At 48.7% G+C, this 13,724-nt stretch overlaps 1 long non-coding RNA gene across 1 annotated transcript in view; it reads right to left on the bottom strand.

The window, feature by feature from the left end:
* Window positions 1-1,350: 1,350 nt before the first annotated feature.
* Window positions 1,351-13,724, bottom strand: part of LOC137422549 (uncharacterized) — a 55,200-nt gene continuing 42,826 nt past the window's right edge. Inside the window, exons 2-3 of the long non-coding RNA XR_010983512.2 lie at window positions 2,603-2,723; window positions 1,351-1,457 (exon numbers count right to left, since the gene is read on the bottom strand). This is a non-coding gene — a long non-coding RNA (uncharacterized LOC137422549). The remainder of the gene's footprint in view (window positions 1,458-2,602; window positions 2,724-13,724) is intronic.

The following is a 13,724-nucleotide window of genomic DNA, read 5'->3' as shown; positions in this document are numbered from 1 at the left end:
TGAATATCAGATGGGGTATGCCAGGACCGTATCGATTCGAGGATGCCCATGGTAAGACGGCGATAGCAGTCAACGGTGAGCGGTATCGCAAGGTCTTATGCCGATTCCACGCTGATCTCGCTCAACCACTATCTCCAAACCAACTCAGACTTGCATGGTTCATGCAGGATGGTGCCCCACCACACACTGCAGGTGAAACCATCAACTTTCTCCACCAGCTGTTTGGAAATCGTGTCATCAGCCTGGGCACAGTGTATGAGTGGGCACCCCACCGCCCGGATTTGAATCCATTGGATGTTTTATTTTGGAGTGCTGCCAAAGGCCAAGTTTGTGCGAAAGAAAACCTCAAACGCTGGCTGTACTGAAGCAAGAGGTGGAGGACTACCATCAGGTTACCACTCCTGCCACTTGCAGACAAGTTGTGGAGAATTTTGGAGATAGGATCAAAGCCTGTTTTAACAGAGGCGGGGCACACATTGAAAATGTCAATTGCAAACAGTATAATGAGCGATTGAAAATGGCATGGTGTATGCTTTCCATCAATGTATCACTTAACTTACTACCTTTTGTAATTTTTCTACAATAAAACGCTCAAATAGTCCACAACCAGGATAGGCAGGGAGAGAGGAGAGAGAGAGAGGGAGAGGAGAGAGAGGAGAGAGAGGAGATAGAGAGAGCGAGAGAGAATGAGAGAGAGAGCGTGAGAGAGAGAGAAAAAAAACTAGAAAAAAAAACAATGAAACCAGCAAGTAAAAGGGTTGGGTTGGGAAGGGATAATTGCGGTAATAAGGATCATGGATCAGGATGAGAGATGACATGAGGTGACGGTGCACTGCATACATGAAGCCCTGGAGGGAAGAGTGAGACACAACAGCCAAAGATGGTTCCATGGAAGGGAGAAGCGAGGAATAAAAGAGTTGAGGTGTGCAGTGAGCCTGCAATTTAGAAGTTTAACCAGAAGAGGTTTTAATGGTGGGATGTGTGCATCTTGGAGTTGTGGACGGTTCGGAGGACACACACACACACACACACACACACACACACACACACACACACACACACACACACACACACACACACACACACACACACACACACACACACACACACACACAGAGAGAGAGAGAGAGAGCAATATGGCAGCAATAATTTTGAGACCATATTTTCCTCACCAGTTAAACACAACTAGCAGCTATACCCATCAAAGACGGGTGACGGGATGAAATGGCATTTGACAGGGCGGGAGGGCCGTAGAACAGAAACTGCAACAACAACATTCCTTTTAGAAACAGGATAAATGGAAAGAACTATAATGACAATCCCATGACAGTCTGGTTTGAAGCACCGCTCACCCAGAATGTCGTTACGTCCTCTGGCATAGCTGTCTCCTTTTGACTGGACCAAATGGAATGAAAGGTAGACTCTTGAAGCAGAATTGTAGGACAATGCAAATACACCTGGAAAGGTGGCGAGAGAGGAGATAAGAAACGGGGCAGACAATGTCCTGTTATTTTTATATTTTTTATATTAGAAACAAACAAACTGGACATCCAGCATGATTGGACTATCATCTGTACCATCTTACTATAATTCATCAAATGGCTGTCTGTCTGTCTGTCTGTCCGTCTGTACCCAGGTACCGCAAAAACGGCTGAACCGATCGCAACGAAATTTTGGGTGGGTAATCCTGGGACACCCTGGAGTAAAATAGGCTATATTGTTTTTCTAATTTTTTCCCAATTTTTCCAATTTACAATTTTTCAAATTTTCCAGTTTTTCCAAACACTATGGAATAATATTTACCGATATGAACAGTGATGTGGCTTTTATTGAGATTCTACAAATACTGTTTAGATTTTGATGATTTGCGTGTGATATGATTTAATGGATGTTTATATAAATCATTTAAAATAAAAAAAACCTTCAATTTCCGATATTTTGCCTTTTCATTTGGGCCTCCCAATTGAAGCCCCGCCCGTAGGGCGGGTACCGTTGCTAGTGGAATCTAATATCCAAAACGAAAATGCAGACGGTACATCCAGCTTAATATGCCCATCCGATATGTAGCCAATCCCACGGGTTCGTACATCCATCTCGAGCATGCACTTTATACAATTCCACTGAAATATCCTGCCATGCCTCAGCTAACTTACAAGACCTAGGTCTTCCAGAATAAAAATGTACCGTCGACATTCTAAGCGGGCTCAACTCTGCATCCTGTTCTGGATCTGATGGGTATGGTGTATTCGAGTTGCTGAGTCGTCCTACCAGGGAAATCTCCACATGTTGGATGCAAATGAGTAGTGTAAAGTGTGGAAGAGAATGCAAAGGGGAGGAAGGGGTTAAGATGGGGAGAAAAAAGTGGATTAATCGGCAATGAAGGGAGAGAAGAAAAGAAAAGAAAGTAAGTGGGGTAGAAGGGATGGGGATGCATGTATATGCATAGGAGTAGGGGTCATGGGTTGTGGTGGTGAAACTTAGGAGATGAAAAAAAATCCACATTGTGTGTAATATATAAATACACACACACATACATACATGTCTCTGTACAGTTTCAATTTTTTTTGGACCTTGGTTTTCAATTGCCGATAACCGGTCGTACCATTAAAAGGTTGGCGCAAACAACGAATGATCGCTCCACTTAAGCAGCGTTGCTTGTTCAGCTGCAAGAGGCGCATGGCTCAGCACAGGGTCTTCAGGAGGGTGTCCATTTTGAGGCCAGACTGAGTGAGAAGCAAAACCGCAATATCAAAATGTTCGACATAAGCTTTGATGAGAATGTCATCACGTTTACAGTAGCGTCCTCACATTGCCCTCGTAAACCGATGTCATCGTGGGTAACGTGCAGACGGTTATGGGAATATAAAACAGGATTGCATATCCGTATTACTCTTACCGGCATATTCTCAAAGATTCTGGGACAAGGTTGGGGACCTGCGCCACACCTATCATATTATTTCCAGGTGTTGTCATCTGCGCCCTGTCCTGTCTGCGATATGCCTGCCGTTCTGTCCTGTTTCAGGACAGAACGGCAGGCATATCGTAGAAAGGATCATCCGCTGAAATGAGATCAAAGCTGCATTTTAATCGGATTCCGCATGAGTGCCCAAAAAAACATAAATCTGGAATTAACTGCCACGTGGTAACCATTGAGATATGGACCACACCCACACCACATTGGGACCCTGGACATCCTCAATGCACAAGACCCTGATAGCCCTTGTTAGTGCTTTGATGCATTTTCATCGTTCTTCATAGATCGGGACTGTACTGTTTGGTTTGAAGAACTTGCGGATGTATTTTCTTCATGGCCAGTGGCCAGGATATATTTACTTCGTGCCATCTGCTCTTATTACGGTAATCGACTGAATGTGGCCCCGGGGTCGGAGGTGTTTGGACCAAATTAGTGTTTAAAATGAGGAAGAACTGGTGGACGTATATATATATATATATATACACACACACACACACACACACACACACACACACACACACACACATATATATATATATATATATATACACACAGTATATATATATATATATATATATATATATATATATATATATATATATATATATATATATATATATATATATCTTACTATAATTCACCAAATGTCCATCCGTCTGTCCGTCCGTCCATTCGTTCGAAGGTAACACAAAAACGGCTGAACCGATCGCAACGATATTTTGGGTGGGTAATCCTGGGATCTCCTGGAATAAAATAGGGTATATTGTTTTTCCAATTTCAGCTTTGGCCTCCAGCATTTTTAGGTTTGGACTCCCGCATAACGTTATTTTCCTGGGTGCCGCACAAATGGCTGCACGGCTGCACCGATCGGACTCGGTGACCTCGGACAAAGACCTTTTATAAGGACATGGGTTGAATCCCTGCTTGAGAGAATGCCAACCCCCTCCCCGCCATCACGGTCGTCTCTCCAACTCACAATCCCACGAGATATGTGGAAAGGACGACCCAAAACCAATTATCTTCTTTTTGATTCGTATATAAACATCATTAAAAGTAAATGATGACATCGGCCAAAGTTCAAACGTCGTGAGTTTAATCTCTACATGAGAGAATTCCACATAGCTATTTGGGCGGTGTATACGCAAACAGATCGCTGTCTCCATCGATCTTGCTAATAGTCAGGTTCACTATGTAATTTCGTTGGAATTTTTGGGGGATTTGGAAAACTATATATTTTTGGAAACTATATTGTATAGTCAGACAGTAAACAAATGTTGCTATTTGCACAGACTCCTGTATGGCGGCCATCTTGGATTTTCCAAATTGCCGCCGTAGAACTAATTTTTCTCAATATCTCAGCTTCTAAATAACATAGAGCTTTGATTCTAACGGCTAAACATATATTTCCAAGGGCCCCGAATCCAATGGTAACAAGTTCGATAAGCTAGACATGACCATAGAGCTCCTATGTGGCGGCCATCTTGGATTTTTCAAACTGGCCGCCGTAAACTTGATGTTTCTCAATATCTCAGCTTCTAAACAACATAAAGCTTTGATTCTAACGGCTAAACATACATTTTCAAGGGCCCCGAATCCAATGGTAACAAGTTCGATAAGCTAGACATGACCATAGAGCTCCTATGTGGCGGCCATCTTGGATTTTTCAACCTGGCCGCCGTAAAACTGATGTTTCTCAGGATCTCATCTTCGAAATAAGACGGAGCTTTGATTTTTCTATTTTTTTTTTCTTGACTTGGGTTTACTTTCTTAACTCAGTATATCAATCTAGTGAGTTTCTTTTACACTTTGGTGATTTATTTGTTAAAAGAACCATGTCACTGATTGTCTGTCGCAGCAAGAAGTCAACAACAGGATTATATCACAGGTGGCGTGGCAAAATGTACGGACAGGTGCATTTGATCATTGGCTTCACATTCGGGTATACAAGGGTTGTTGCGTTCTGTATTAATGGAAAACAACTGCTGCACGTCTCCAAAAGTTATTGCCGCTTCCTCTGCAGATGGTCCATCAACTCGACAATGCTGTTGGTCATGGAGTGGGGGCTTTACGAAATTACGGCATGAAACAGCGTGCTATTGCTCGGCAGTATGGCATCACTCAAGGTCAGGTGTTATAGATCCTGAAACGAAATGCTCAGAGGGGTGTCCCTTCTCCAATACCGAGGCCAATACCGAGGCCCCGCAGAACCACAAGGAGGGATGATCGCCAGCTGCACAGGTTAGTCCGCAATGGCCGTACCAGGTCAGCTAATCGGCTTAGGGCTGAGTGGCAGCAACTGACAAATGTGCCTGTATCCAGAAGGCTAGTCGACCAACGACTGGTTCAAGCAGGCTATTGTGCCAGGCGTCCCCTGAGAAAGCCACGTCTGACCAGACAACACCACCAGCGCCAATTGCAGTGGGCCAGAGAGCACCGTCAATGGCAGCCAGGACACTGGAATGACGTGATCTTCAGTGACGAGTCTAGATTTCTGGTCTATCGTCAAGATGGCCGCGTCCGAGTGTGCAGACAAGTGCATGAAGCCTACAACAAAGATTGTATAGTGCCAAGAGCCCAAGCTGGAGGTGGCGGGGTGACTGTTTGGGCTGCTTTTCATGCAGGGGGCAAAACTGACCTGGTTGTTCTGAATGGAAACCTGAACCAGTTCAAGCACAGGGCCATTCTGGAAGAAACATTGCTTCCATTTGTTCGTGCAGCCTTTCGAGGAAACTTTGTCTTCCAAGATGACAATGCACAGCCTCATCGTGCTCGCATGATCCAACACTTTCTTGCTGACCGTGGTGTAGAGCATATGGAGTAGCATGCCATGTCCCCGGATATGAATCCGATAGAGAACTTGTGGGCAGAATTAACGCGTCAAATCGACAACTTGGACCAGCAGCCGACCTCTGTGCGTGAATTGCAGCAGGCCATTGTCACTGCATGGCAAGCGATTCCTGTCCAAACCTTGGCAAATCTCGTGAACAGCATGCCTCAATGTGTACGTGCTCTCCTGAATGCTCGTGGGGGTTACACGAAGTACTGAACTGTAATTATACTGTCTGTAATCCCAGTCGTAATTTAACTTTTGTTTTTGTTAAAAAAAATTTTGGCTAATGTGCAAAATAAAAAGATACTTCTGGAAAACGCACAGAAGTTTAACACAGTACTGTCCGTGAATTGAGTTCGATATCAGTTTACATCACTTTCAAGGATCAATTTATTTGCTTCGAAATGTCAAATGTGGTTTTTGTTTCTTTTAAAGGTCACATTAACAAAATCTAGAATAATTTCAACATAATTCCAATGAACTTTTGGTTCTAAGTCATCCTGAAAAGTAAGTTCACCCCCACTAAAAAAATATTCCATATTAAATGCCAAGTCTGTGTGTATATATATATATATATATATATATATATATATATATATTGTTGTGGATATGAGAATGTTTTTTTTTTTTTTATTGTTGTGTAGTGAATAGTTGTAAAATGTCACCCTCCTTCCTGCAATTGTTGTTGTATAAAGATCAAAGGGCGTTCCCGTAGTTAATTCCATAAAGCATACACGAAGGACACCATATATCCCTGTTGAGTAGTTATATCCTTATTATGTGTATTAGGCTAAGGATTCGTCTTCCATTAAATTTTTTTTTTTTTTTTTTTTTTTTTTTTTTTTGTATACAATATCGAGGCTCGTGAAAGAGCGAACATTAATCACACAGAAAGACAAACCGACACATAAAACATATAATATAGGGAGCGGTAGACAAGATGGGGAGAGAGGGGGAAGGACACAAACACAACATTTGAGAGCAGGGACCGAGAGACATGGAGACATCGAGAGATCTGAGAGAGGGCGAGGGCTTTGGGGGGGGGGGGGCGTGGGAAGGGGGCAGTGGGAGAGGTATAAAACATATGGACACTGCCAGGACTTCCAGGAAAGAAGTTGGAATTTCAAACAAGGTGGATCTGGGGTGAATTAGCGGGGGTAGAAAAGATCAAGGTTTTGGATGGGGGAAGATAAGAGATGGTGGTGAACAGCTGTTTTAAAACTGGGGCTGGGCTGGGGCTAGCTCGAATTTGACACTCCATTGCACTGCATTAAATAAAGTAGATCCCTCCGACATGGCATCTTCCAAGTGCCAGGTTTAGCCACTTTGCTGCATTTCATCTGCCGTCCACTTTGCTGCATTTCATCTGCCGTCCACTTTGCTGCATTTCATCTGCCGTCCACTTTGCTGCAATTGCCAACTGCATTTGGGTGGTTGTCTTCATTCGCCATTGCTGCCCTTTGGCTGGGGCTAGCTCGAATCGCCCCAAAACCACCATTGGCCACGAGGCAAGGTCGGGGAAGAAGGGCGTGTCTCCACCTCGTCATAGAGGGGAGGAGTGAACCAGCCCTTGCCGACCAACCCAGAACGAGGGGTTGGCTTTAGAGGGCGGAGAGAGAACGTTTGGGGGAGGTTCGCAAAAGGGTCAAGGGTGGGGCTTATATAACCCGAGGAAGACGCCCCCAGAGAGAGTCGAGGAGGGAGGAGATCAGAACACAGAAAAGCCTTGAAGTGGTTGGACTAAGCAAGAGAGGAAGTTGTTGGGCTGGGTTGGACTAAGAAAGAGAGAGGAGAGAAGGGGCAAAGCGAAGCAAAGAGAGAAAGAGTCCTGGAGTTTGTGAGAGGGAGAGAGAACCCGTCACGCCAGACCCCCCCACCAGCGCGTTGGCTCCACCAAGCAGCTCCGACCCGTTACCCCACGCACACGACAGGATCAGTGGCATTGGCGGCCGTCGAGGTCCAGCCCGACGTCCCGTGCGGGATCAAGCTCCAGCCAGCTCCGTGCCTTCCTCCCCCTCCAGCCACCCACCTCCTTCCAGCCAATCCACTCTGCAATTCCCCGTGTGAGTCTGTCTTTGTTTGTTCTGTCCAGGGAATAAGTTAAGCCTGTTTAGATAAGCTAGTATTTTCACTGTGTCTCTGATTTCTTCTGTAAATTATTTTATTATCCTTCCTTCTTCCTTGGTTTCTTTTGGTCCTGTAAATAGCAAATAAATTATATTCGTATTCCCTACTTCTGTCTTCCTCTTCTTCACATCCGTGTCGCCTTAGTCTTTTCCCCATTGAATATCTGTGGCGCGATTCGGCGAACGTTCAGGAATCGGGTTAGTCGGGGTAACTGTTCGGGCGCGGCGGCCATCCGCTCGGCAAACAACATCCTAGCCGTGTCCGTAACAATATATATATATATATATATATATATATATATATATATATATATATATATATATATATATATATATTGTCGTGTGTCTGCCCTGTAGTGAACACCACAGGGTGACAGATGACCAAACAAGCTTTAACTCCGAGGTGTTAGTGAAAAATGAAGGTGTTCTTTCCATGCGAGGGAAAGGGGAATGACGAACTTACCTGGACGGCTTCCACCAGACATCTGTGCACCTGCGACAATTAACTCAAACCGACACGGAATTAAAATGTATAAAAATACCGGCTTTATTGAAGAAATGCCGGTAACAAAATAAAACATGGCAAAATAACATTCCTAAACGGGACGTCCCCACACAGACTCTAATACAGACAATGGGAAAAATAACTGAAAATAAATGCGTGTTTGTTTCTTGACACTTAGCTCTGAGCATCTCCTGAACCCCGTCGGGAATCATCCAGGCCCCGTGCGCGCAATCTGGGTGCCTCAAGGGAAGTAGGCCTCAGCGCGCCCTCGTTCACTCAGCCGCACTCGCCCTCCCGATCGTCCAGACTTCCAATGTCCCCGGTGCAAGAGCACTACAAAATGTTCACGTGCTCGTCAATGACTCCTCCTCACGCAACAGCGTGATGAACTCTGACCATTCGTCGTGAAATCCCGAAGCAGAGCGAGATGTAAAATCATGACCGTTCTCAATAAATGTCCCCCGCTCAAGAGCACACCGTATATGTGACCGTTCGCTATGGAGGCCAGCCCTGAGAGAGTGATCAAACCAGAGACAAAATGTCGGGAACACAACCGTTCACCACCAAACCTAGAAAATGAGAGAGCGTTCGCGATGGAGTCCCTAAGCAGACGGAAAACCAAGAGAACAAAATGTCAGCCCTCCAACTCCTTTGTACTCAAGGCTCTGATGTCATCCAACAATGTATGCGTGTCCGCTCCTATCAGCTAGTGCCATTTCATCGCTCTTGGTGTCCTGACCAATCGCTGCTCTTCGGGGTGTGGCATTTCGGGCCTGCCTGCTTGATGTGGTGTTGTGGCTGCTGGTAGCACCAGCGATATTGTTCAATGTCTTGTTCCGGTCGCTTTTATTTTGTGTTATAAATGTGCGATTTCTTAGCTTGTGTGTGCAGCATTGTCATAAGGAACAGACGAAAAATAACAGAGGCCATTACATACAGGGGATGAATTACCCATAATCCCTAACTAATTAACATAAACTTACCCTTCATGATGGGAACGAAGATGCGTGCTTACACGACATCCGGTCTAAACGAATTTCCTACTTATGATACATCGAGGTTTCTTCTTCTTCACGACAGTCGGAGCACACTACTATACAATTCTACCTGGCTCTAACGTAATCGTTGTCTACCCCCCACAAACGTAACAATGTATTGTTGCGGATACGAAGATTGTGTTTTTTTTATTGTGTTGTATTGTATAGAAAATTGTTGTAAATATCACCCTCTGTAAAATGTAATGATTCCTTGTAAATACCTCCGTAGTGTAAAGGTCAAAGTGCGTCCCATAATTAGTCCATAAAGCATACACGTCAGCCAATCATAGATTTCCCCCTGGTTGATAGTTATATCTTTATTATGTGTATTAGGGTAAGACCTTGTCTCCCATTAAGATGACACTCCATTGCACCAAGTGAAATAGATAGATTCCCTTCATTCTTCATTCCCATTCCCAAAACTTTCACTTTCCCCTTTCATCATTGCCAAGCCTCGATTGCCAATTACATCCCCTCCAAAACCACCATTGAACATGTGCTCGGGTCGGGGAAGAAGGGGCATGCCCGCCCGTCGTCATCAAGGGCGGAGCCAGAGGGTCGCGCGACCAACCAGGGCCGAGGTGAGCACACCGATGGGCGTGTCCTGAAGGCCGGCGGCTTGATCGCCGGAGGCGTTATAAAGGTGCGTGCGCAAGAAGCAAGGGAGTGGTCGGTGGTGAGGAGTGATTGGACCAAGAGAGAGAAGAAGGGAGATCATCCAGCAGCGATTCTTGTCCAAGGGAGATCATCCAGCAGCGATTCTTGTCCAAAAGAGATCATCCAGCAGCGATTCTTGTCCAAAGGAGATCATCCAGAAGATCGTCCAGGGAAGCACAAAGCCTGCTATTCGTCGCCTTGCTCGCCAAAGTTGGACCAAGCAAGAGAGAAGAAGGGAGATCATCCAGCAGCGATTCTTGTCCAAGGGAGATCATCCAGCAGCGATTCTTGTCCAAAAGAGATCATCCAGCAGCGATTCTTGTCCAAAGGAGATCATCCAGAAGATCGTCCAGGGAAGCACAAAGCCTGCTATTCGTCGCCTTGCTCGCCAAAGTTGGACCAAGCAAGAGAGTTGGGCAAGAAGCAGGCACGTTGTTCAGTTGTGTGGTTGGACCAGACGAGTCCTGGCAAAGCACGCGACGTCCCCAGAGCAGCCGCAGCCACAGCAGCAACGACAGCAGCGTGGGGCCTTGACGGCAGTTCCGGAGCAGGGCCGCGAAGGAGCGGCGGCGGTCAAATGCGCCGATCGTGCTGCAGTACCTTGGACCTTCCTCTCCCTCCAGCCATCCATCTCCCGCCAGTCCTATCATCATTCCCCGCGTGAGTCTGTCCTTGTTTGTTCTGTCCCTGGCTTAATTAAGCTTGTATAAGGAATTTGCACTGTGTCTCTAATATCTTCTGTATATTATTTTCTTATCTTTCCTTCTCCTTGGTTTTTTTGAGCCTGTGAATAGTAAATAAATTAGATTCGTATTTCCAACCTTTTTGTCTTCTTCTTCTTCACATCCGTGTCGCCTTAGTCTTTTCCCTATTGAATATCTGTGGCGCGATCCGGCCAACGTTCAGGAATCGGGTTAGTCGGGGTAACTGTACGGCCGCGGGGCCATCCGCTCGGCAAAACCAACATCTTATCCGCGGTCCGTAACAGTATGTATATATTTTTTTTTTTATCCTCGGGGTGGACAAAGGGAGGGGTGGGGTAGCTTTGTGCCAGTGTGGAGCTGTGCTCCCACGTCGAACTCCAACAATATGGATGCGACCACGAGCCGAGTTTCACAGAGCTGTTTATTCCGAGCTCGGCACGAATGCACTGAAAATGGCTACCCCGAGCGGCAATATATATTTCAAATTCAAACAGTAAGCCACGCCTCTCAACGGGGCGTGGTATGCAATCCGAGTGACCGCCCGCTGATTACGTCACCGGCCGGTACAAGAGAATTGTGTCCGGTAACCACTACATGTGCCCTCCCAGAATTCACTTGTACAGGGAGTGTCAGTTTGTGGGGGGCCTTAATGACCCGGCCGAAACGACCCCTGGCGATTCGTGTGGGCGTGGGAGGTGGCTTGGCGGCGGATGGTCGGGTGGGGGGCTTGGTCGACGGGGGACGGCCCCGCCGTGGAGGAAGGGCCAACCGTGGAGGTTGGTCGAGGTCCAAATGGGCCGGCTTGAGGCGGTCCACGGAGATATGGTCCGGTTTGCCGCCAATGTCGACGACGAGCGACTTGTCGCCCTTCCTCAAGACCCGAAAAGGCCCATCGTATGGCGGCCGGAGCGGTCCCCGGTGAGCGTCATTGCGCACAAAAACGTACTCCGCTGTGCGAAGTGCTGGGGGGACATGGGGTTGAGGACAGCCATGACGAGACCTGGGCACCGGGGCAAATCTCCTGGCGGCCTCCTGGAGGACCGAGCGTTGGCGAGCTGCGGACCAGGGGCCAGTGGCGTCGGGGATGAACTCCCCCGGCACACGCAGTGGTTGGCCGTAGACCAGCTCGGCGGTAGAAGCCTTGAGGTCTTCTTTAGGGGCCGTCCGGAGACCCAATAGCACCCACGGGAGCCTGTCAGCCCAACTGTCGTCCAGGAGGCTGGCCCTGAGAGCGGCCTTCATTGAACGGTGGAACCTCTCGCACAAGCCATTGGCCTGTGGGTGGTAGGCCGTGGTGCGGTGAAGTTTGACCCCCAAGGCCTGAGCGACCACGCCCCAAAGCTCAGAGGTGAACTATGGGCCTCTGTCAGAGGAGATGTCCGAGGGGGCGCCGAAACGGGCGACCCAGGTGCCGACGAAGGCCTGCGCCACGTCGGCGGACGTCGTTGACATCAGCGGGACGGCCTCCGGCCACCTGGTGGCCCTGTCCACCATCGTGAGGAGATGGGTGAAGTCCCGCGAGGGGGGAAGGGGTCCCACCAGGTCCACATTGACGTGGTCGAAACGCCGCGTGGGCACGTCGAATGGTGCCAACGGGGCCTGGGTGTGCCGGTGGACCTTCGCACGCTGGCAGGTGACACAGGCATTGGCCCAGTCACGGACGTCCTTCCGGAGCCCGTGCCAGACGAATTTCGCTGCCGCGAGCTTCTGCGACGCTTTCCGGCCCGGGTGGGAAAGGCCGTGGATGGCGTCAAAAGCGAGCCGTTGCCATCCAGCGGGCACAATGGGACGAGGTTGGCCCAGGGAAACGTCGCACAGGAGAACTGTGCCTGTGTCCTTGAAGGAGACGTTGGACAACCGCAGGCCCGTGTCCGCTGTCCAGAGGGCTTGCACTGCGGGGTCGGAGATCTGGTCGGCCGCCATGCGGGCATAGTCCACGCCGAGGTGGATGGCGCCCGCGACGGACCGGGAGAGGCAATCGGCCCCAGCATTGTCCTTGCCCGCGACATGCCGGATGTCCGTCGTGAATTCAGACACGGCGGAGAGGTGGCGCTGCTGATGAGCCGACCACGGCTCTGAGACCTTGGCCATGGTGAAGACACGGGGTTTGTGGTCCACAAACGCCGTGAATGGGCGGCCCTCTAAAAGGTGGCGGAAGTGGCGAACCGCCAGGTAAAGGCCGAGGAGCCCGCGGTCGAACGTGCTGTATTTGCGCTCGTTAGGGCGGAGCTGCCGGCTGAAGAAGGCCAGCGGTTGCCAAGCCCCGTTAACCCACTGCTCTTGCACGGCGCCCACCGCGTAGTCGGAAGCGTCCGTGGTAAGGGCGATGGGTGCGTCAAGCGCCGGGTGCGCCAGCAGGGTTGCGTTGGCGAGGGCCAGCTTAGCGCCCGTGAATGCCTCGTCCATCTCCTCGGTCCAGGCGATGTCGTGCTTGGCCACCTTACCCCTGAGGGCCTCGTACAGGGGGCGCATGAGTTGGGCGGCGCGAGGCACGAACCGGTGGTAGAAGTTCACCATACCCAAAAACTCCTGCAGGGCCTTGACGGAGCGGGGCGCAGGAAACTTTTAACGGCCTCCACCTTGGTCGGTAGCGGAACGGCCCTGCGCTTCGTGATGTGGTGTCCCAGGAAGTCGACGGCAGCCACGCCAAACTGGCATTTCGCCGGGTTGATGATGAGGCCGTGCTGGCTGAGGCGCTCAAAAAGCGTGCGCAGATGAAGGAGGTGCTCCGCCCGGGAAGTGCTGGCGATGAGAATGTCATCCAGGTAGATGAACAGAAAGGTGAGATCGTGCAGCACACTGTCCATCAGCCGCTGGAAGGCCTGGGCCGCATTCTTAAGGCTGAATGGCATTCGGCGACTCAAAGAGGCCAAAGGGTGTAATTACAGCCG

This window comes from Myxine glutinosa, chromosome 2 (genome assembly GCF_964187855.1).
Source record: "Myxine glutinosa chromosome 2, kmMyxGlut1.1, whole genome shotgun sequence".
NCBI classification, from domain to species: Eukaryota; Metazoa; Chordata; class Myxini; order Myxiniformes; family Myxinidae; genus Myxine; species Myxine glutinosa.
Note: the sequence above shows the minus strand (reverse complement) of the source record. Positions and strands in the feature narration are given on the sequence as shown.